Genomic DNA, 24,549 nt, shown 5'->3' on the forward strand with positions numbered 1-24,549 from the left:
CCTAACCTTACTGTCTCTACCCCCACCCTCCCACCCTAACCTCACTGTCTCTACCCCCACCCTCCCACCCTAACCTCACTGTCTCTACCCCCACCCTCCCACCCTAACCTCACTGTCTCTACCCCCACCCTCCCACCCTAACCTCACTGTCTCTACCCCCACCCTCCCACCCTAACCTTACTGTCTCTACCCCCACCCTCCCACCCTAACCTCACTGTCTCTACCCCCACCCTCCCACCCTAATCTCACTGTCTCTACCCCCACCCATCCACCCTAACCTCACTGTCTCTACCCCCACCCTAACCTCACTGTCTCTACCCCCACCTTCCCACCCTAACCTCACTGTCTCTACCCCCACCCTCCCACCCTAACCTCACTGTCTCTACCCCCACCCTCCCACCCTAACCTCACTGTCTCTACCCCCACCCTCCCACCCTGACCTCACTGTCTCCACCGCCACCCTCCCACCCTGACCTCACTGTCTCTACCCCCCACCACCTGCCCTAACCTCACTGTCTCTACCCCCCACCACCTGCCCTAACCTCATTGTCTCTACCCCTCACCCACCCACCCTAACTTCAGTCTCCACCACCCACCCACCCTTCCCTCACTATCTCTACCCAAACCTCACTATCTCTGACTCCCACCCTAACCTCACTATTTCTACCCCCCACCCACCAACCTTAACCTCACTATCAATACCACCTGTCCAGCTCCCCTAACCTCACTTTCTCTACCACCCACCCTAAGCTCACTATCTCTAGCACCAGCCACCCACCCTAACCTCACTATCTGTAGCCCCACCCACCTTAACCTCACTATATCTAGACCCACCTACCCACCCTAACCTCACTATCCCTAGCCACGCCCACCCTAACCTCACTATCTCTAACCCCCAATCCACCCACCCACCCTAAACGCACTGTCTCTACCCCCCACCCAGCCACCCTAAACGCACTGTCTCTACCCCCCACCCAGCCACCCTAACCGCACTGTCTCTACCCCCACCCACCCCATAACTGCACTGTCTCTACCCCCACCCACCCTAACCGCACTGTCTCTACCCCCACCCACCCACCCTAACCGCACTGTCTCTACCCCCACCCACCCACCCTAACCGCACTGTCTCTACCCCCACCCACCCACCCTAACCGCACTGTCTCTATCCCCACCCACCCACCCTAACCGCACTGTCTCTATCCCCACCCACCCACCCTAACCGCACTGTCTCTACCCCCACCCACCCACCCTAACCGCACTGTCTCTACCCCCACCCACCCACCCTAACCGCACTGTCTCTACCCCCCACCCACCCTAACCTTACTGTCTCTACCCCCACCCTCCCACCCTAACCTTACTGTCTCTACCCCCACCCTCCCACCCTAACCTTACTGTCTCTACCCCCACCCTCCCACCCTAACCTTACTGTCTCTACCCCCACCCTCCCACCCTAACCTCACTGTCTCTACCCCCACCCTCCCACCCTAACCTCACTGTCTCTACCCCCACCCTCCCACCCTAACCTCACTGTCTCTACCCCCACCCTCCCACCCTAACCTCATTATCTCTTACCCCCAACCTGCCCACCCTAACCAACTATCTCTACCCCACCACCCACCCACCCTTCCCACACTATCTCTACCCAAACCTCACTATCTCTGCCTCCCACCCTAACCTCACTATTTCTACCCCCACCCACCAACCTTAACCTCACTATCTCTCCTCCCTGCCCACCTTCCCTAACCTCAATTTCTCTGCCTCGCACCCTACCCTCACTATCTCTACCCCCCACCCACCAACCTTAACCTCACTATCAATACCACCTGTCCAGCTCCCCTAACCTCACTTTCTCTATCACCCACCCACCCTAAACTCACTATCTCTAGCACCAGCCACCCACCCTAACCTCACTATCTGTAGCCCCACCCACCTTAACCTCACTATATCTAGCCCCACCTACCCACCCTAACCTCACTATCCCTAGCCACGCCCACCCTAACCTCACTATCTCTAACCCCCAATCCAGCCACCCACCCTAACCCCTCTGTCTCTACCCCCCCACCCAGCCACCCTAAACGCACTGTCTCTACCCCCACCCAGCCACCCTAACCGCACTGTCTCTACCCCCCACCCACCCCATAACTGCACTGTCTCTACCCCCACCCACCCACCCTAACCCCACTGTCTCTATCCCCACCCACCCACCCTAACCCCACTGTCTCTATCCCCACCCACCCTAACCCCACTGTCTCTATCCACCACCCACCCACCCTAACCGCACTGTCTCTACCCCTCCCACCCACCCTAACCGGACAGTCTCTACCCCCCTCCCACCCACCCTAACGGCACTGTCTCTATCCACCACCCACCCACCCAAACCTCACTATATCTACCCCCACCCACCAACCCGATCCCCACTATCTCTAACCCCCACCCACCCACCCTAACCCCACTATCTCTAACCCCCACCCACCCACCCTAACCCCACTATCTCTAACCCCCACCCACCCTAACCCCACTATCTCTAACCCCCACCCACCCACCCTAACCCCACTATCTCTAACCCCCACCCACCCACCCTAACCCCACTATCTCTAACCCCCACCCACCCACCCTAACCCCACTATCTCTAACCCCCACCCACCCACCCTAACCCCACTATCTCTAACCCCCGATCCACCCACCCTAACCCCACTATCTCTAACCCCCGATCCACCCACCCTAACCCCACTATCTCTAACCCCCCCACCCACCCTAACCCCACTATCTCTAACCCCCACCCACCCACCCTAACCCCACTATCTCTAACCCCCACCCACCCACCCTAACCCCACTATCTCTAACCCCCACCCACCCACCCTAACCCCACTATCTCTAACCCCCACCCACCCACCCTAACCCCACTATCTCTAACCCCCACCCACCCACCCTAACCCCACTATCTCTAACCCCCACCCACCCACCCTAACCCCACTATCTCTAAAACCCCACTATCTCTAACCCCCGATCCACCCACCCACCCTAACCCCACTGTCTCTACCCCCCCACCCAGCCACCCTAACCGCACTGTCTCTACCCCCCACCCAGCCACCCTAACCGCACTGTCTCTACCCCCCACCCACCCCCATAACCGCACTGTCTCTACCCCTCCCACCCACCCTAACCGCACTGTCTCTACCCCCACCCAGCCACCCTAACCGCACTGTCTCTACCCCCCACCCACCCCCATAACCGCACTGTCTCTACCCCCCACCCACCCACCCTAACCGCACTGTCTCTACCCCCCACCCACCCACCCTAACCGCACTGTCTCTACCGCCCACCCACCCACCCTAACCACACTGTCTCTAACCCCCACCCACCCTAAACGCACTGTCTCTACCCCCCACCCACCCACCCTAACCTCACTGTCTCTACCCCCCACCCACCCACCCTAACCTCACTGTCTCTACCCCCCACCCACCCACCCTAACCTCACTGTCTCTACCCCCCACCCACCCACCCTAACCTCACTGTCTCTACCCCCACCCCCACCCCCGCCCCAGACGTCCGCCCAGCAGCAAAGGAGCAGGAGCTCCCACCGAGACTGCCGGAGCAGTACACCTCTCAAGGAGGTGAAACTGGAGCTTCCCTCCTTTACAGGAAGGCCTGGACCTGGCCAGCTTCCTCGCCCGCCACCACCGAATTTTGACAGTAAGTGCAGCAGAATTGCACACCAACACGATCCGCCTGCACGCCGTCGCATCCGACTTACAGGCAAGCAGTAAATCTGCACTTTGTTAGCATATTTCAGCGTGCCCACCTCGACAAGCACGGATAAGTCCATTCCAAGATGGACGCCTTGTAACACCAGGCTACAACCCTTGTCCTCGCCCCCACCTCGCCCGTAGCTGCATTATCAATGGCTGCCTGCTACTTGAAATCAGCCAACCAGGCGCCGGAAGGTGTAAACCGGCCATTCGTGTCATTAACCATCGGATGCGTCCCTTCTGGACTTCCTGGTCCCTGACACATAGGGGCTTGCACTCAGCAGTACTTCCAACATGGCCGTCAAACACAGAACGCGGTTTTGCAGTTTCCGCGTCGGACGCATCACGTTCTATAAAGCAGACACGCCCCTGCGGCCCTGCGCGTCTCAACGCTGCCGCTTGCAGTGGCTAGACGTGTGCTGCCATAGTTTGCTCTTGCTAACTTCTTTGATTCCTGGTTCTTGGTCCCCTATTATTTCCTCCTCATTCATTCCTTCCCTTTTTGTCCTCACTTGCATCCCGGATCTCCGTGTACTCGCTTTCCGAGTACACGCTTCGCTGTTTCCAGGACTTCCTGGACATTCTGAACGATCCATGAGTCGGGACGCTGAACGCACGCTGGAACCCGAGGCCATACGCACAGGGTTATACAAGACCCGCACTGTGTGCAAGAAGACTCCATCGAAGAACTCCAATAAACAATACAGACAGGTGAGAAGGGGGAAACATATGACAGATTGAGACGCCAACAAACTGAAACTGATATGGACATGGAGGTGGCAGTCCAAGACCTCATGCGCGGCTTGCAGGAGTTAACAACAGAAGTTCAGAATCTCAAAGCCGAGAATGCCGCATTAAAACAATTAGTTCTGTCACGTGATTCCGCGACCAAGGAAAGTATATTGTTGGGCGGAGTAGTGAATAAATATGATGGTTCATCAAAAAACCTTTGCGGATTCCTTGATTCGTGTTTAGTCCACTTTACCTTTAAGCCCTACTACTTCTCTACTCCCAGGGCAAAGGTGGGCTTTATGATTTCACATCTTTCCGGGAATGCATTAACTTGGGCTACGCCCTTGGTTAATTCTGGAGATGCCGTCCTGGATGACTATGATGGGTTCATACAGGCTCTAAAGACAATGTGTGACTGCCCAGAACAGGTCTGCAGTTCCCAGGAACGCCTACTGGATTTCCACCAAGGTTCCCAGGATATGCTTACCTATGTGACACGCTTTAAGCAACTGGCCAAGGAAGCAGATTGGTCCTCGAAGGCCTGCTTTACCCTTTTTCGAAGAGGACTGAATGAAGAAATAAAAGATGAGCTAGCCACGGTAGCTCGCCCAGGTTCCTTCCAGGCTCTTATGGACTTCTCTTTACAAATAGACTTCTGTATCCAGGAAAGGAAGGCGGAAAAGAAGAAGACTAAAGTGCCTTACCAAAAGACCTCCATAGAACCTTCCTCTAAACCTGAGCCCACTCCTGCCCCCACTACAGACACCGAACCCATGCAACTGGGGGCCTTCCGTGGACCCATATCCCTGCAAGAAAGAATGCAACGGATTCACACTGGGCTGTGTATGTATTGTGCCTCAGATAAACATCTTGTAAGAGAATGTCCCTTAGCTCCTCCACGGCATTCGGGAAATGCCAGCTCCTGATCCTAGATGAAGTGTTCCAATGATTGAAGGCGGAGTTTACACAAGCCCACATACTGGCTCAACCTGACATTGATCGACCTTTCCTAGTGGAGATGGATGCCTCCAACTACGCCGTCAGAGCAGTTCTAAAGCAGGAATTCGAGGACAATTTATAACACCCCATCGCTTATCTCTCGCGAACCCTAACTCCCAGCGAGACTCATTATTCTGTCTTGGAAAAGGAACTGTTAGCCATCGTCAAGCCTTCACACAGTGGCGTCATCTACTTCTGGGAGCAAACATCCTGTTCAGGTCTGTATGGACCATCGGAATCTTCAAGTTTTACAATCTCTGGAATGTAGGAATAGTCGTCAAGCCCGTTGGGCCTTCTTCTTCGCCCAGTACCAGTTCCAACTCCATCATGTCCCTGGAACACACGACATAATTGCTGACGCCTTATCCCGAAGTCCCGACAATGAAACTCTTGACGATCGGGCCTTCCCAAAGATGGAGTCTTCTTGCGCACAGCCCTTAACCCACCCACCCTAACCTCACAATCTTTAACCCCCCACCCACCCTAACCTCACTATCTCTACCCCCACCCACCCTAACCTCACACTCTCTAACTACCCACCCTAACCTCACCATCTATAACTACCCACCGCCTTAATATGATATGATATGATATGGTATTTGTAACGCGCCTATACACGAGTGTTTCAACCTCACTATCTCTACCACCCACCCATCCTAACCTCAATATGTCTATGCCCCACCCACCCTACTCACTATCTCTACCCCCCAATCACCCCATCTCTACCCACACCCACCCTAACCTCAGCAACTCTAACCCCCACCCAACCAACCTAACCTTACTATCTCTATGCCCTACCCACCCTAACCTCACTTTCTCTACCCACCACCTACCCTAACCTCGCTATCTCTACCCTCCACCTACCCCTAACCCCCAAACCTCACTATCTCTGCAGCTACCCACCCACACAAACCTCACAAACTGCAGCTACCCACCCACACTAACCTCACTATCTCTGAGCCCCACCCAACCTAACCTCACGATCTCTACCCCCCACCCTCACCTCACTATCTCTACCCTTCATACACCCCCCCTCACCTCACTATCTCTACCCCACCTGCCCACCCTCCCCTCACTATCTCTGTCCCCCACCCACCCCTCACTATCCCTACCCCCACCCACCCGCACCTCACAATCTCTACCCGTCACCTCACTATCTATACCCGCACCCACCCACTCTAACCTTCCTATCTCTACCCCCACCCACCCACCTTAACCTCACTATCTATAACTACCCACCCGCCCTAGCCTCACTATCTCTGTGCCCCACCCAACCTAACCTCACGATCTCTACCTCCCACCCTCACTATCTCTACCCTCCACACTCCCACCTCACTATGTCTACCCCACACCCGACCGTCTCCCCTCATTATCTCTACGCCCCCACCCATCTACCCTCGCCTCACTATCTCTATCCCATCCATCCACCCTTACCTCACTATCTCTACCCCACCCACCCACCCGCACCTCACTATCTCTAAAGCACCTCACTATCTCTACCCCACCCACCCACCCGCACCTCACTATCTCTACCCCACCCACCCACCCGCACCTCACTATCTCTACCCCACCCACCCACCCTCACCTCACTATCTCTACCCCACCCACCCACCCTCACCTCACTATCTCTACCCCACCCACCCACCCTCACCTCACTATCTCTACCCCAAGACCCCCCTATCTCTACTCCCCACCCGAACCTCATTATCTCTACTCCCCACCCACCCACCCTAACCTCACTATCTCTACTGATAACCTCACTATCTCTACTCCCCACCCACCCACCCTAACCTCACTATCTCTACTCCCCACCCACCCACCCTAACCTCACTATCTCTACTCCGCACCCACCCACCCTAACCTGACTATCTCTACTGATAACCTCACTATCTCTACTCCCCACCCACCCTAACCTCACTATCTCTACTCCCCACCCACCCACCATAACCTCACTATCTCTACTCCCACACACCCACCCTCACCTCACTATCTCTAACCCCACCCAACCACACCTCACTATCTCTACCCCCCATTCACCCTCATCTCACTGTCTCTACCCCCACCCACCCACCCACCCTCTGTTAGGCAGAATCACATGTAGTACCCTTTGGGAACACTAGATACAATTAAGACTACAAGTGTAAGTACAATTTCACCTTTGGTACAAGCCTGTACTACACCGTAATGCGGTAGCAGTGGCCGAGCAGCCAGACTTATCTCAAAAGTAAAGTGAGCAGTACAAGAGGTTACACAAAGGGGTCACAATCACAGTGGTTCAAACAAACACTTACTCAAGCTTTCTTGGTAAAAGAATATACATTTATTTACACAGTCATTTGGAAAACATTCCACTAGTAAGAGCAGCTCAATATCACAATATAATATACTACAATACACAACCAATCAGTTTCTGAACAAGTTCAGCTCCCCTGAAATAGGAGCAAAATGGCACTTCAGTTACTTTAAAAAGGGGTAAAAAGACAAGGTCAAGATAATTAAATCACAAAATACTTTCAGAGGTAGGGCAAATAGTTTCAGTTCACTACAACCAGCAATTCAATTCAGTAGGCCTGGGCCAAAGTCAATGTTTCAGAATCTTGGGTAGGACAGCACAGTTCTGGCAGTAAACGGTTAAGTCTTTGCCACGGTTTTTAGAAGTAGTTGGTCAGACGAAAAGTTATGTCGGTTTAGGGAAGGACAAGTCTTCAAAGTTGGGAAAGTTTCACAAACTTTCACTGCGGCAGAAAGGATTTCTTGACCGCACTTGCACAGTACCTTTTAAATGAAGAAGAGCTGTAGCTGAGGAAGTTGTTCTAGGCAGTTCCTGCAGATCTCGCTTTTCCTGAGCTTCAGTCATGGGGACAAGAAGGAGGACGTCGGGAGGATCCTGCACTGCCCAGGGAAGAGGCCACGAGCTTGGCAAACATCAGTTTAAGGTGTGAGTGCCTTAAACACCACAAACTGGTATCCTTCTCACTGGCTATCTGGTTTTCAACAGCACTCTGATGAAAATTCGACCAGTATAGAGACAGTGTCGAGGTGACTTGCGAGTTGGTTGTTTCCACCAAACTCAAGGGAAGAAGTTAACCTTGAAGGGCTTCTCTGTCGATGGAGTTTCAGGCAATTCGGACCTGCAGCAGGACTTCACCGGTGGACCAGGAGTTGCAACCGTCATCTTCCTTCAGCTCGTCTTCGGTTCTTTCGTTGCAGTGGTCGACTCTGCTTTCCAAGTCCCAGAAGCCTGCTTTTAAATAGTTTTCCCGCATTTATTCCAGCCTAGCTGTCACTCACCCAGCAGGGTGGCTGTCCTTGCCGGACAGCCAGCTGGCCAATCACACCAGAGTGCATTCAGGTCTCCTAGGAGACTAAGCACAGGGAGTTTCGGGCACCTTCCCAACATCCTGTCCATCCCAGACACTCAGGCGCCAGAGGAGGGCATCAGCACTGAAGCCCACCAAAGGCCACCGAACAAAGGGACCAAACCTCGTTTGGTGCACAGAGTTAAACACAAGAAGGACCTTTCCTAAAAGAAACGGTGAAAAAAGTTGACCGGATAGGTCTTGAGTGCCATATTGAAAAACATGGCTGCCCCGATTTTTAGCTGTCGGTGTTCGCGGTCTGGAAAAATCATGATAGTTTGTTCTAAACCACTGCCACCAGCCATTTCAAGAGGGAAAAGGTAACATTTGACTGTTATATGAATGTTTAGACTCTGGATGCTAGGCAACCCCTCCAGCACTCTATAGGAAGATAGTGTGTGCTGGGTCTGTAAATTTAAAAAGACTAGTAAAGTCAATTTAAATTTACATGCTCTGGGAGAGAGTAGTCAGTCCCAGAGAAGGTATTTAAACCTTGGGAAGTCTGAAAGACACCCCTGTGCCACTGCACTGAAGGTGCTGTGTGACTCACAAGAAAAAGATGATGCCTATGGGGTTGCTTTAAAACTCCATATCCAAAGAACATAAAAGTAAAACACACATCAAAATACATGAAAGAGTGGGAAAAAAGGCTCACACTCTTTCCAGGTAAAAATTAAAATCCTAGACATCCAGGCCTCAAAAGATAAGGTAAATTAGCACATTCTTGAGTATTCTCCCTAGCACCCTCACCTGCCCACCCTCACCTCACTTTCTCTACCCAACACCCTCACCTGCCCACCCTCACCTCACTATCTCTACCCCTCCTAACTCATTATCTTTACCCCCACCCACCCTACCCTCACTATCTCTACATACCCCCACCCACCCTCACCTCACTAACTCTACAACCACCCACCCACCCACCCTAACCTCACTATTTCTGCCCCCACCCTAACATCACTATGTCTACCCCCACCCTAACCACACTATCTCTAACCCCCAACCCACCCTCACCATCTCTACCCCCCACCCGCCCCTCACTGTCTCTACCCCCACCCGCCCACCCTCACCTCACTGTCTCTATCCCCACCCGCCCACCCTCACCTCACTGTCTCTATCCCCCACCCACCCTCACCTCACTGTCTCTACCCCCTCCCTCTCATTGTCTCTACCCCCACTCACCCACCCTTACTGCATTAACTCTACCTCCACCCACCCACCCTAATTGCATTATCTCTACCCCACCCACCCTAACTCCATTATCTGTACCCAGTCACTGTACTCTCTACCACCCACCCACCCTCAAATCACTGTCTCTAAACTACACCCACCCTCCCGCATTCGCCTCACTGGCTCTAGACCCCACCCACCCTCACCTCACTGTCTCTACCCGCACTCGCCCTCACCTCACTGTCTCTAAGGCCCACCCGCCCACCCTGCTGTCTCTACCGCCCACCCACCCTCACCTCACTGTCTCTAAGGCCCACCCACCCTCACTGTCTCTAACCCCACCCTCCCTAACCTCACTGTCTCTACCAAACCGCACTATTTCTACCTGCACCCGCCAACCCTAACTTCACTATTTCTACCCCCGCCCATCCAACCTAACCTCACCATTTCTAAGCCCCAGCCCACCCACCCTATTCTCACTACTTCTACCCCAGCCCACCCACCCTATCCTCACTATTCCTACCCCCGCCCACCCATCCTAACCTCACTGTCTCTACCCCCACCCACCCTAACAGCATTGTCTCTACCCCAACCCACCCACCCCAACTGCATTGTCTCTACCCAATCACTGCACTCTCTACCACCCACCCACCCACCCTCAAATCACTGTCTCTATGACCGCCCACCCACCCTCACCTCACATCACTGTCTCTATGCCCGCCCACCCACCCTCACTTCACTGTCTCTACCCCCCGCCCACCCACCCTCACCGTCTCTACCCAACACTCACCTCACTGGCTCTACCCCCCCACCCTTACCTCACTGTCTCTACCAAACCACACTATTTCTACCCCCACCCACTCACCCTAAACCTCACTATCTCTACCCCCCACCCACTCACCCTAACCTCACCATCTCTACCCGCCCTAACCTCACTATCTCTACCCCCCATCCACCCACCCACCCTAACCTCACTATCTCTACCCACCCACCCAAGCTAACCTCACTATCTCTCCCCCCAAAACCCTAACCTCACTATCTCTCCCCCCACCCACCCACCCACCCTAACCTCACTATCTCTCCCCCCACCCACCCACCCACCCTAACCTCACTATCTCTCCCCCCCACCCTAACCTCACTATCTCTACCCCCCACCTACCCACCCTAACCTCACTATCTCTACCCCCCACCTACCCATCCTCCCTAACCTCACTATCTCTACCCCCCACCTACCCACCCTCCCTAACCTCACTATCTCTACCCCCTACCCACCCTCCCTAACCTCACTATCTCTACATCCCACCCACCCTCCCTAACCTCACTATCTCTACCCCCCACCCACCCTCCCTAACCTCACTATCTCTACCCCCCACCCACCCTCCCTAACCTCACTATCTCTACCCCCCACCCACCCTCCCTAACCTCACTATCTCTACCCCCCACCCACCCTTACCTCACTATCTCTACCCCCCACCCACCCTAACCTCACTATATCTACCCCCCACCCACCATAACATTAGTATCTCTACACCCAACCCACCCACTATCTATACCCCTGCACCCACCCATCCTAACCTCACTATCTCTACCCCCAGCCACCCACCCTAACCTCACTATCTCTACCAAACCACCTACCCACCCTAACCTCACTATCTCTACACCCCACCTACCCACCCACCCTAACCTACTTTCTGATATTTGTTAATCTGCTTAGAATCACATGCTGTGCATAGTCTGACATCCAGTGGTCACTGCGGAGTATTGCATTTTGTTTTTCGTAGTCGAAAAGGGGACGTCGACAAGGTGTGTCTGTAACACTATCCCTATAGTGACGTGCAGTGTACCCACAACCCCTCACGCGTCGAGGTCCCTCAGATTGTTTTTTTCCGCCCAGTTATTGGTCGCCTTTATGCAGAGCTCCTCGAGAGACATTGCGAAATCATTTCCTCGACCCTTGGTCGTTTATTATTATTAACTATCAAAAAGATCCCTCCTTCAAAGTAGCTGCCAAGCTGTTCTCCGCCGAGCAAGATCTTCGACAGAGGGACGAGCGGAGGAGATCCTTCGGCGCTGCCGTACATGTGGCCGGCCTCGCCGGCCTAACACAGTAGGGAGAGTGGGGTTGTTGGTCATTTCTTTGTTTCACTCTGAGAATGCCTTTCTCTTTCCCCTCCTTCTCTTTCGAGGTCGTAATCACATTTCATGCCCTCAGCTATGGAGAGGACGCCCTTTAGGTTTTGCCCGCGTTGCAAAGGCAAGTTTACCTGGAAGGACAAGCATAAACGGTGTAACTGTTGCTTGCCCCTCTATCACAAAGCGGACGGCTGTGCGGCCTGTAAGTTACTTAAACCCAAAACTTTAAAGGACCGCAGGGTCAAAAGGTGGGCAGCCTATGCGATGTCTAGGTCTGACTCCTCGCCAGCTGCCGCCGCCACCGAATGTGATGAGGACAGTGATTACACGGCCTTCGCAACAGAGGTTGTAGACCTCTCGAAGGAGTGTTCCCGCTCCTCGTCGTCCGTCCCCGGCCCCGACAAGCCCGGCTCACGCCCCGCTTATGGGGATGAACACCCCGGCGACAAGGACGAACACAGAAAAACACATAAGCACATACCCCACGGCACGCATTCGTCGAAGGGCAGCCATAGCGTCAACGGAGGCGTCGGGTCCACCAGCGTCTTCCACTGACCGTAAGGGTCGCAAGCCCTCCCCGCCACCGCTTCCGTGACCGGCGACTGGGCTTTCTGTAAATAAGGGCGCTAACCCCAAATCCTCAGGTGACGCGCCTCGCAAGAGTGCGTACGTTGCTAGTAAAGACTCGGCACTGCCTAGCGCGATGGCGAGCGATCCCTCAATGGAGAAGCTGATCGCCGAAAGCCTCGCGCGTATAGCTTCTAAAGACGGCCAGAGACGGACGGCGGGTGACATGTCGAAAACCGCTCACAAGGCCAAAAAAACGCCGAGGATGCCGGAGGGTAGGCTGGGGCAGCTCCCACGGTCGACAGAAGACCCTAGCCAGTGAGAAGTTTTCTCAGAAGGCGAAGGGACTCTATCTTCGACGCTATGGGACAGAACTAAGCAACTACAGGGAGAGGAAACTCCCTTTTCACTCCCAGACCGCTCTGGCCTACCTTACTGGACTGTAGAGAGGTCCAGTCATGTATGGACAAGCTAGATAGGTTCATGGCCATCCCAGAAAATAGGACACCCAAGAGGCCAAGGGAGGTAATCCAGGAGGGGCCCTGGGCTAAATACCCGAAGCTCTTTAACCCCCTACAGGAAGACATGAACTCTTACGACCTCACTGAAGAGGACTCTCACTTCCAGGAAGAGGATGAGTTTGTGAATAATGAAGACCAACAAGAGGAAGAAGGTTTTCATGATGACACTAACATAGGTGAGGAGGGCTACGAGGAGGACCCAGGTGAAGGTGGCTCACAGCCCTGGCAGTCGCCATCAGGGTCTACAGACCCCAACATTATAGACATTTCTTCTCCTCAGACCACACCAGTCAGGAACCCATCTCCAGTAGACGATCAGCCCACCTTCAATGCGCTACTGAGGAAGGCAGCAGCGCATTTTGAAGTTTAAACTGGGGAGGTCACCCCAGATACTGATTTCGTCGAAAGGATTATTAAAGAAAAACCTCCCACTAGTCAAACTATTCCTATCCTCACCTCGGTTAAGAGACGACACACCCCATTGCTGTCCACCCCCGCGCTGGTAAGAGGGGTCAATCCAAGAATCGAGAAATTGTTCTCACCCTCTCAGTCAGACCCATTATATATCAGGGGTCACTCAGTCCCAGATTCCTTAGTGGTGACTAACACAAGGAAGAGGGCTGGGGTTCCACTGTCAACCAGCGAGGCACCCCCAGATAAAGAAGGGAAAAAGCTTTATGCCTTGGGCAAAAGAATTTCCGCCTCGGCAGCGTTTTCAATTAGGATTGCCAATAATAATACATTGTTGGCAAGCTATGCTGATGCTCAATGGGGAAAGCTTAAGCAGGACATCGAAGAAGCCCCATAACCTCTAAGAACTCACTTATTGGCTACAGTTACAGAAGGAGCTCTGGTCAACCAGAGCATCATTAAGAACACTCTTGATGTGGCAGAAACTGCTGGCCGTTCTTAAGTGCAGGGAATTCTGCTGAAGCGTCACGTCTGGCTTTGAAATTCCGGTTACAAGGCAGAAACGCAGGCGTCACTCATTAATAAGCCAATAGAAGAGTCAAATCTCTTTGGAAGGGCAGTGGACGACGCACTGGAAAATGCGAAGAAAGAATTCGACACCATAAAGACCTTAGACCAAATCTCAAAGCCTCCAAACAGGCGGGGATTTGGGAACAAGCACTTTTTCGTGGCCAACGCCAACAGCAGCAGCAGCAACAGCATTACATTGCGGGCAACTGGCCCTCTAATCAGGGTACCAGTAAGCAGTATAACCAAAGAGGACAACGCCGTGGCAAGGGCAGAGGCCGGGGCTCCACCCCCAGAGGCACCCCGTCAAATAACACCAAATGACCTGAAGGTTCTGGTCCCCTCCCATGCGTCTCCGGTTGGCGGCCGGATAACATTGTTCCTATCAGCATGGGAGGGAATAACATCAGACCGGTGGGTATTGTCAACCGTAGCCCACGGGTACTGTATAGAGTTCAATCGGTCCCCCACCTACAGACCTCCAAGGGGACGACGCCTGTCACCAGAACACCTCGTCATCCTCCTGCAAGAAGTAGAACAGCTGCTACAGATAGGAGCAATAGAGGTCGTGCCCCTATCTCAGGTAATGGAAGGTATTTATTCAGTGTACTTCCTTGTACCCAAAAAGGACCTAACCATGCGCCCTGTACTAGATCTGCACCCAGCGAACAAATTTGTAAAACCACAAAAATTTCATATGGTAACATTACAGGAAGTAATTCCCCTGCTATCTCAGGGGGACTACATGACAACACTAGACATGAAAGATGCATACTTTCATATTTTGATGTTGCCAGCGCACAGAAAATACCTCAGGTTCATGATAGAGGGCAAACACTACCAGTTCAGAGTGCTACCCTTCGGCATAGCGTCTACACCGAGGGTATTCACGAAGGTACTGGCAGTGGCAGCGGCAGCGGCCCACCTGCGCAGGTTGTCCATACCGGTATACCCTTACCTCGACGATTGGCTCATAACAGGGAAGTCCTACGAGACATGCTTCTCAAACACCCAGAAGACAGTAGACCTTTTGTTCCAACTGGGCTTCTCCATCAACGAGAAGAAGTCCAGCTTAGACCCCAGCCAAATCAAACAATTCCTAGGGGCTCTAATTCGAACAAAGGACGGCCTTGTCTTCCCCTCCAAAGAGAGGGTCCAAAATATGCTGTTTCAGATCCCTCAATATGTGGCTGGTCGAGAGGTGACGGTACGCAAAGCAATGCGCTTGCTAGGAATGATGGCGTCATGTATTTATTTTGTATCTCACGCGCGCCTGCGCAAGTGCCCAATGCAAGAGTGGCTCAACAGCCAGTGGTGTCAAGCCAGCGGACAATGGGACGATCTAGTGGTGGTCTCGCAGGCCTTGGTTCTCTCGCTACGGTGGTGGTCGAAGGAAAACCTGGTAATAGGTAAACCATTCGCCACCCCCGCAGTGGAAGCCACTCTACCACAGACGCATCCCTCACAGGATGGGAGGCTCACCTATCCCATCAGACTGCTCACAGGGTTTGTTGGACTCCGACTGTAGCTTCCAAGCACATAAACTTATTAGAGCTACTTGCGGTGTTCAAGGCACTAAAAGCCTTCCAGACACACCTACAAGGGAAGACAGTGATGGTCCTCACGGACAGCACCACAGCCTTGTACTACCTCAACAAGCAAGGGGGCACTCACTCTCCAGGACAGTCCAAGCTGTCCCAGAACATCTGGAAGTGAGCTCTCAGAAACATGTTCCTATTGTCACAACATGTACCAGGGGAACTTAATCTGCTAGCAGACAAACTCAGCAGAGACTTCTCTCTGCCCTCAGAGTACGAATGGCGGTTACACGAAGACATCATCTTCGACGTCTTCACACAATGGGGCTTCCCAGAAATAGACCTGTTTGCAACTCTGGAGAACTCACAATGCCTAGATTACGCCTCCAGATACCCACAGAACCACTCCAAGGGGAACGGTCTCTGGATACCATGGTCAGGGAAATTTGTTTACGCTTTTCCCCCCCGACTCCTCTGCTGAACAAGATAGTGCACAAGATGCACCAGGAACCAGTCCCCATGATACTGATAGCCCCGATGTGGGCCCTCCAACCATGGTTTGCGCACCTGATGGAGATGTCCCTGTCCCCACCAGTGAAACTGCCCTGCCCGTACAACTTGCTGTCACAGGACAAGGGCAAGACACTACACCTATGCCCACATAACATGAATTTAGCAGCCTGGCTCCTGAGGTCATAGAATTTGGCCATTTACAACTCCCTCAGAGATGCATGGACATTCTCAGAGAAGTTAGAAAACCCAACACTCGCCACTGCTATTCTAGCAAGTGGAAGAGATTTGTCATCTGGTGTAGAGGTAAGTGCATCAACCCAGTCCACTGCTCTCCCACACAAATTGCCCTTTACCTGACCCATTTACTGGACTCAGGTCTAGTGTTCAATTCTATTAAAGTCCATCTAGCAGCACTTTCTGCATACACCACCTCTCAACTTAAAGTGTCATGGTGGAAAGTTCCAGTTATCAAAGCTTTCATGGAGGGGGTAATGAGAATACACCCTCCGATAGCAAACCCAGCTCCCGGCTGGGACCTTAATGTGGTACTTACCAGGCTTATGGGCTCACCCTTTGAACCCATGCACAAGGCAACTCTTAAGGACCTCACTCTTAAGACTGCTTTCCTAATAGCTATCACCTCCATTAGGAGAGTAAGTGAACTACAGGCTCTTTCTATTCTAGACCCCTTCGTAACAGTTCACAAAGATAAGGTGGTTCTACGCACACACCCAAGGTTTGCACCGAAATTCATATTGAAATTCCATGTCAACCAGTCAATAGAACTACCAACGTTCTTTCAAAACCCTTCCAATTTGGGAGAAAAGAGCCTGCATACACTCGATGTGCGCAGAGCTGTCATGTTTTATATGGAAAGAACTAGGCCACTGAGAAAGGCTAATCAGTTATTTGTCTCGGTGGCAGCAGGAAGAGAAGGAAATGCAGTCTCAAAGTCCACTATACCTAGATGGATTGTTCAATGCATCACTCTCTGTTACACTCTTGCTAAGAGAGAACTACCCTTCAAGCCAAGAACACACTCTACTCGAGGCACTGGGGCATCCATAGCATTCATTGCAAACGTTCCCCTTGAGTCCATTTGCAATGCGGCAACCTGGAGTTCTGTACACACCTTTACAAAACACTACTGTCTAGATGCTCACTCTAGATCTGATTCCCAGGTGGGACAAGCAGTATTAAGACATATTTTCTCTACTGTTCCTTCTCACAACCCACCTCCAACTCCGGGTACTGCTCACTAGTCTATGCACAGCATGTGATTCTAAGCAGATTAACAAACATCAGAAGACAATGCATTACTTACCGTAAAAGCATTTCTGATGGTTGTATCTGCTTAGATTCACATGCGCCCACCCTTCCTCCCCGCTCGGATGGAAGGAACATAGACATCTTTCTACATCTCTCTCTCTTTTCTGTACTCACTCACGTATAGAAGGCTCCCTCAGGGCAGAAAAAATACAAACAGAGGGACCTTGACGCGTGAGGGGTTGTGGGTACACTGCACGTCACTATAGGCATAGTGTTACAGACACGCCTTGTTGACGCCCCCTTTTCGACTATGAAAAACAAAATGCAACACTCCGCAGAGACCACTGGATGTCGGACTATGCACAGCATGTGAATCTAAGCAGATACAACCCTCATAAATGCTTTTACGGTAAGTAATGTATTGTCATCTCTACCCAAACTACACTCTCTCTACCCCCCAAACACCGACTCACCCACCCTAACCTCACTATCTCTACCCCCCAACCCACCCACTCTAACCTCACTATCTCTACCCCCCAACCCACCCACTCTAACCTCGCTATCTCTACCCCCCGGCCACCCACCATAACCCCGCTATCTTTACCCCCCACCCACCCACCCTAACCTCGCTATCTTTACCCCCCACCCACCCACCCTAACCTCGCTATCTTTACCCCCCACCCACCCACCCTAACCACACTATCTTTAACACCCACCCACCCTAACCACACTATCTCTACTCCCCACCCACTCTAACCTCACTATCTCTAACACCCCACCCATGCACCCTAACCTCACTATCTCTAACACCCACCCACCCTAACCTCACTATCTGTACCCCCAATAACCCACCCTCACCTCACTATCTGTACCCCCAATAACCCACCCTAGCCTCACTATCTCTACCCCCACCCTCCCACCCTAACCTCACTACCTCTACCCCCACCCTCCCACCCTAACCTCACTATCTCTTCCCCCACCCTCCCACCCTAACCTCACTATCTCTTCCCCCACCCTCCCACCCTAACCTCACTATCTCTTCCCTCACCCACCCACCCTAACCTCACTATCTCTACCCTCACCCACCCACCCTAACCTCACTATCTCTACCACTTCACCCACCCCTACCTCACTATCTCTATCCCCATCCCCCCACCCACCCCAACCTCACTTTCTCCACCACCCACCCAAACCTCACTGTATGCACCCCCCACCCACCCCAACCTCACTGTCTCCACCCCCCACCCGCCACAACCTCTCTGTCTCCACCCCCCAATCACCCACCCCAACCTCACTGTCTCCACCTCCCACCCACCCACCCCAACCTCACTGTCTCCACCTCCCACCCTTTCCCACTCATATTTCATCTTGCTTATCACCAATGGCAACCTCTCTCAATGCCTTCCTCCCTTGCTCTATTCCCCTTCTCACACTCTTGAACAGCTGCACCCTTTATCACATCCTCCTTTGAATCTTTGCACTCTCCTCCTTGCACCCTGATGCCTTTAAATGCAAAATTAACGAACAGCAGTAAACTCCAAAACTGTTGGATTTGCCAATGCTTGTTTAGACTTGTGGGTCTCTCCCTTCTAGTAAATGTGTTTGAGTGTCAGTAACACTTTGTGATGATTGACGGGCAAACATGATTGGTTTTCTATGATTCTATTGTCTGGACCACTGATGTCTGACTGAATACTACATTTGGGGTGAGTTAAATTATAATTGTTCTTTTATAACTCGCTTAATACCAGGGACCAGTTTCTAAGCATGATCCCTGGATTCGAACCTGCTTTGCTATGCGCTACCTTGCTTCCAAGTCAAGCGCGTTGTCCCCGAGTTATCCTCCCGGCCGTTATTTGGATCACGGCTTGAAAAACACAGTTTACCATCTTGGATCTGCTATTTTTTTTTTTAACTCTGCATGCGTGATGGTACCCAGGATCTGCAGCAGAGTTGCTTCTTTCTCGGAATTAGCGGTGAATGTAAAAATATTATTTGCAATGCTAACATGATATTTTGATATGGGTTGGGGTGCCACTTGGCCAGTGCACTGCAGGACCAGTTGAGACCAAGGGACCAATTGAGTTGCTTATAAAGAGCCAGTGTTGTCTATGTGCTGCATGGGACTATCCTCTTTCCAATAACTGTGATTAAGTGAGGGTGACCAGGGGATCCTCGCTATACCTCCCATGAGTCCATCATCCACTAATTCGTGGAGGTCACAGCCCCCTTTGCCTCCCCACCAGATATCCCCAGAGTTGGTCAGGAGACTTCGTCACATTCCCTGCTGGGTATTATACTGTGATTTAATGCAGAGCATGGCCGCCACACTGTGAGGACATGTGTGCGGGCGCTCCATCACTCTGTAAGCAGCATTTCTGCCGTGGACAGATTTAGGGCAACTATCTCGCAGCCACATTGGCTGCAGCAACATTGCGGGATACTCTAGGCGATCTTCTGACGTGGTAGAGAAGGATGTGAATCCCAAACAGGTGTGAATGCGATTGCAACGCTGGGACTGGACGTGGCGCATAGCGGGCAGGCAGAAGTGAACGGTCCCCTGCCCGACATTATCCGGCTGGCTGGGGAACCATTCCCCCTCCAAGTGCGAAGCGAGCAGCATGGGACTTGGACTTCATAGGGTATAGGAAGATGCCGGTGCTCCCCCTCTGCGGGACGGAAAGATCTGGAGCGCTGGAAACTTTGAAGCAAGGTCAGTCACTGCTAGACCACACAAAACTCCGGACATTACGTAGTGGGGGCAAGGGAACGCAGACCAGAGCTGAAACACCAGAGGAGCAGCAAAAAGTGGATAACATTGGAGCATTACCCTGGAAAAGCACACGTGGTACCCGGATATGGTAGACTGTTTCCAGATACCAATGCACATTTTCCTTTTTAAGGGTACTCTGATCAGGGAATCTGAGGCAACATCAAAACCTTGTGCCACTCGGGTATTTTCCAGCGACTTAGAATCCGCTGGTACAAGCCTCATTTCACTGTGGATATTCGGATTGCATAGGTGTTTAGAGGAGTCAAGTACATGCCAAGAGGCATGAAGAGACAGACCCCAGATAGCCACACACAACCTCTCTGAAAACCGGTTACCCCGCTGGAAAAACTCTGGAGGAAAGAAACTGATAAAAGTGCGACTGCAGATCCCTTCCTTGAACGACTTTCAAGAACTACACTCAGAACACTCAGACAGCCACATGGCAGCATCAAAGACATACTTTGCCAAAAGCTTTTAAGACTTACAGGACAAATTCTGTGCCTCCTTTCAGATGCAATTCCCTTCGTTTACCACAGAAATCAGACACTCGTTTTCATCCTTGGGCGAGCGGGTAGACACAAATGAGTGGGCAATAGAAGAACTAACAGAAGAAATTAAATAAGCTGAGATGGCTCTGGAAGACTTATCTAGAATTATTTCAAAGTGAAGATTTGGAAAAACACTCGAGGCTTTCTAATATTCGCATAAGGAACCTCCCGGGAAACAGAGTCCGATTTGAATCTCAAAGAGGCAGTTACGCATCTTCTCAAACCTTATACCTGGAGAAGAGCCAGAGGGTATCCGGTTGGACCGGGTTCATCGGACTGGCCCGAAGCAAACAGACCCAGGGGCCCGTCTGCGACATGTGTTGGTGGCATGTGCAATGTACCCGCAAAAGGAGCAAATTTTATGGGAGGCCAGAAAAGCGGCTCCAGTAACATATAATGGAGTAGACATTCAATTATTCCAAGATCTTTTGCATATGACGCTCCAAAACTGAAGGGAAATGCAGGTGGTGGTTAGAGCTCTCCGTGCACGTGATATCAAATACAGATGGACATTCCCATTTGGACTGCCCTTTTCGCTGGAGGGGAAGCAGCACAGGATCACCTCCTGAGAGCCGGAATTGAGCTTCTTCAATTTGAGGAAGAGGAAATTGATGACATTGCGGAAGGGGCTTAAGGTACCACAACATCCTGTACCAAACAGCCTGAGCCATGGGAAAGGTCTACAGCAGATCGACGCAGGAGATGGGGAGGAGACACACGGAACGAGAACTGGAAAGTCCATCTTAGAGGGCTTCACACTCAGAGAAATAGTTGCCATGTAAAACAACAAGAAGTACAGTGCAGACACGACAGAACTAAGAAAACAATCTGAAGAGATGAGGCATTCCATCTTGGAATTGCATCTGTTCTGGTAGTGGATGGGGGTGTTAGGACATCCCGCACTTTGCCTTGGGAGAACAGGTGGGTCACTTCTGGGGTTTTTCACTTCAGGATACAATAGGTCCTGTGACTCACCCCAGGGGACAATATGGGGATGGGGTGCAAAGGTTGGGGCGGAGGGTGACGGGGGGTGGGGAAAGAATGTTGAGGGGAGGGGAACACGGGGTGGGGAGGGAATACGCTGTGCTATGATGGCTTTAGGAGTATATAATGGTCAACCCCAAGGAAACTATATCATCATTTGTCTAATTCAAATCTTTCTCATTGAATATTAGGGGGCTTAACACCCCACTGAAACGCCAGAAAGTAGAGGCCTTGTTGGAACGCTACCAACCGGACTTGGTGGCGCTCCAAGAAACCCACATACGGCGAGTGTATAAGAATAAACTTCACTTGCGAGAGGTGTAAGTGTTCATTCAACTCAGTGTTTCAGGGGCAACTTATGAGAAAACTACTCCTCCCCAGGATTCCCTAACAAAAGCACTTATTTCCATGGATATATCGCCATTCTTGCTTTTTTTTTTTACAAACGAATTCATGGGAATATAGCACCTGTTTGCTTCTTTGCTTCTTGGCAGCCTTCTACCAGTAGGTATTGCCTCATCTTGCGTCGCCCCCTCTTGCTTGGAGTTTCTGAGATTGTGATTTTATCACTCTTCCGCAAGTGTTTGCGTGCTGGGCTGAATATTTCTCTCTGAATGGCATTGGCACCGTCCCGTCCTGTGCCAGTAGTGCAGTTATATAACCTCTCATGATAACCCCTCATGTAGCCTAAAGTTGCTTTTCCAGCAGCATCTCTCTTGGTCAGTATGTTCTCCTCTTCATTTCGGCACTCCAGTTGTCTCTCCTTCCCTTTCCAGTATGTGAGCCTGTCTGAGACCCTTCTGTAGAGCGGTAGGGTCTTTTATAGTGTTCTTAATTAGCTTGATGACCTGATGATAGTTTTGAGGGGTAATAACCAATAACTGATTGGTAATAACATAGTCTGTCTTTGTTCTCTGAACATAATTGGTTATTTTCTTTTTCAGCTTGGTATTTTGCAAGTATTTCCTATGGTTTTCCAAGGCCTATCAGCTGAGGCCGATTACTGGTTCCCTGTTGGCAGTTAGATTGGTTCCTTGTGATTTTATCGCAGGAGGAAATGTTGCTGGGTTTTTCTCCCAGATAGTTTAACGAAAAAACTCATCGAATTATTATTTTTGGGGGGTTCCCCTCTCCCAACCTCCATACCCTTTAAGTTTTTATATATCCCTGAAAACCCACACCCCATATATATACTTTTCTAACCCCCCCCCCTAAAAAAATCAATGAGTTTTTTCGTTAAAATATCAGCGGAGAAAAACCCAGCGAAATGTCATGCCGGGATGAAAGGACGTCGTACCGTTAGATTGTTTTACTGCTGGTGTGTCTGACCAGGGCCTAAATACCCGATCTGCCATTGTTAAGTCAGGTGGAAGGGAAGCAGCTCCATAGCACGGGCCTGTATCTTCCCATCGCCTTTGTTCCGGACTGACTCAGTGCCGACACAAATGAGTGCTCCAGCCAGCACTGCAATACACACTGCGCCAGTGAATAGTAATGCCAAAGCTGGCAGAAAGAGCCGAGATTGCCGAGTACCTTTATTTTTAAGGGGAATTGTGTGCATAATCTATCATTTGGGAGGTGGGAAAATGACTTCCTTTCAGTGGCCAAGCCCTAGGCTGAAGACTTTGATGATCATCTACTTTTGGTTACACAGAACAAGAGAAGCAAGAGCTGAGGGGGTGCTCTAGACAATCCCCCTTTTACCGCCTCCAGGTAGTTCATCTAGTACAGGGCTCTCAAAAATCTCCTTACCCACTTGCATAGTCGAAGATATTTTATGAAGGGCGAGGACCATTTGCATATTTATTTATTTATTTATAGAGCGCTAAGCAGCCCTTAGGCATCGTGGCACTGCATAGTCTGCGCCCTTCATGGCGAGTACAGGGACGTAGAGCACTTTAATTGGCAATGTACTGCAAACAAACGTTCTCTGCAGTTAATAGCGAATAAACGTTTCACTGTGCGTGGCTGGGCTCTGGGCGGCAGCACTGGCCCAAATGTGACATTTATTAATGGTGAAATGCACCATTTAACAAAACAAGTGTAATGTTTTGTTTACCTTTATAAAGGGGCAAGGGTATTTTTGTGTGCGTATAACTAAGCCTGTAGGCCTAGTGATATTTTTAAAAATGTGCAAGGCCTTCCGTAGATGGAAGAACTCCTTGGTCTCCAGGCCTCCTCTAAGGCCAACAAAAGTAGTGTCTGTTGCGACTTTGTCAAATTATGTAATGTATTTATTGTCATATATTTGACAGGGATCAAAAAATGACACAAAACAACAAAACTCACCTTTAAGTATTTTATCGTGGGATATTTACAGTGTGGTTCAAAGCAAGTACGGTTGGAGTAAACTGGAAGTAAAATGTCAAATAGCCAGATAGTCCAAGCTAACAGAAATTTCAAAGCCAACCAATGCCCTAAATAAACCAAAGCTTGAAGATGGGTTTTCTATTGGACCCCTTCCTGGACTGAGTCCTTGGAATACATCTACACAATCAGTCTCTGCAATCTGACAAAACTATGGGGTCTCTCTTATATTTACAACTTGTGGGTTTATGGTTTTCCACACCCTTCTTCTATAGTGTTTCAGGTACATTTGCTCTATTTCAACTGCTACGATATTCACTTTTTTTTTATCCATCATATGATTGCTTTATTTCGGCAATTTAAAAATACAAAAGCAACATTTAACTTTTCATGTAATGTGACATACTGT

At 51.2% G+C, this 24,549-nt stretch overlaps 1 protein-coding gene across 12 annotated transcripts in view; it reads left to right on the forward strand.

Moving 5' to 3' along the window:
- The window catches only part of RHBDD1 (rhomboid domain containing 1), a 723,897-nt gene that overhangs the window by 221,244 nt on the left and 478,104 nt on the right, over positions 1 to 24,549 (forward strand). The gene's annotated exons all lie outside the window — the stretch shown is intronic.

This window comes from Ambystoma mexicanum, chromosome 10, assembly GCF_040938575.1.
Source record: "Ambystoma mexicanum isolate Mex_15411 chromosome 10, UKY_AmexF1_1, whole genome shotgun sequence".
Taxonomy (NCBI): Eukaryota; Metazoa; Chordata; class Amphibia; order Caudata; family Ambystomatidae; genus Ambystoma; species Ambystoma mexicanum.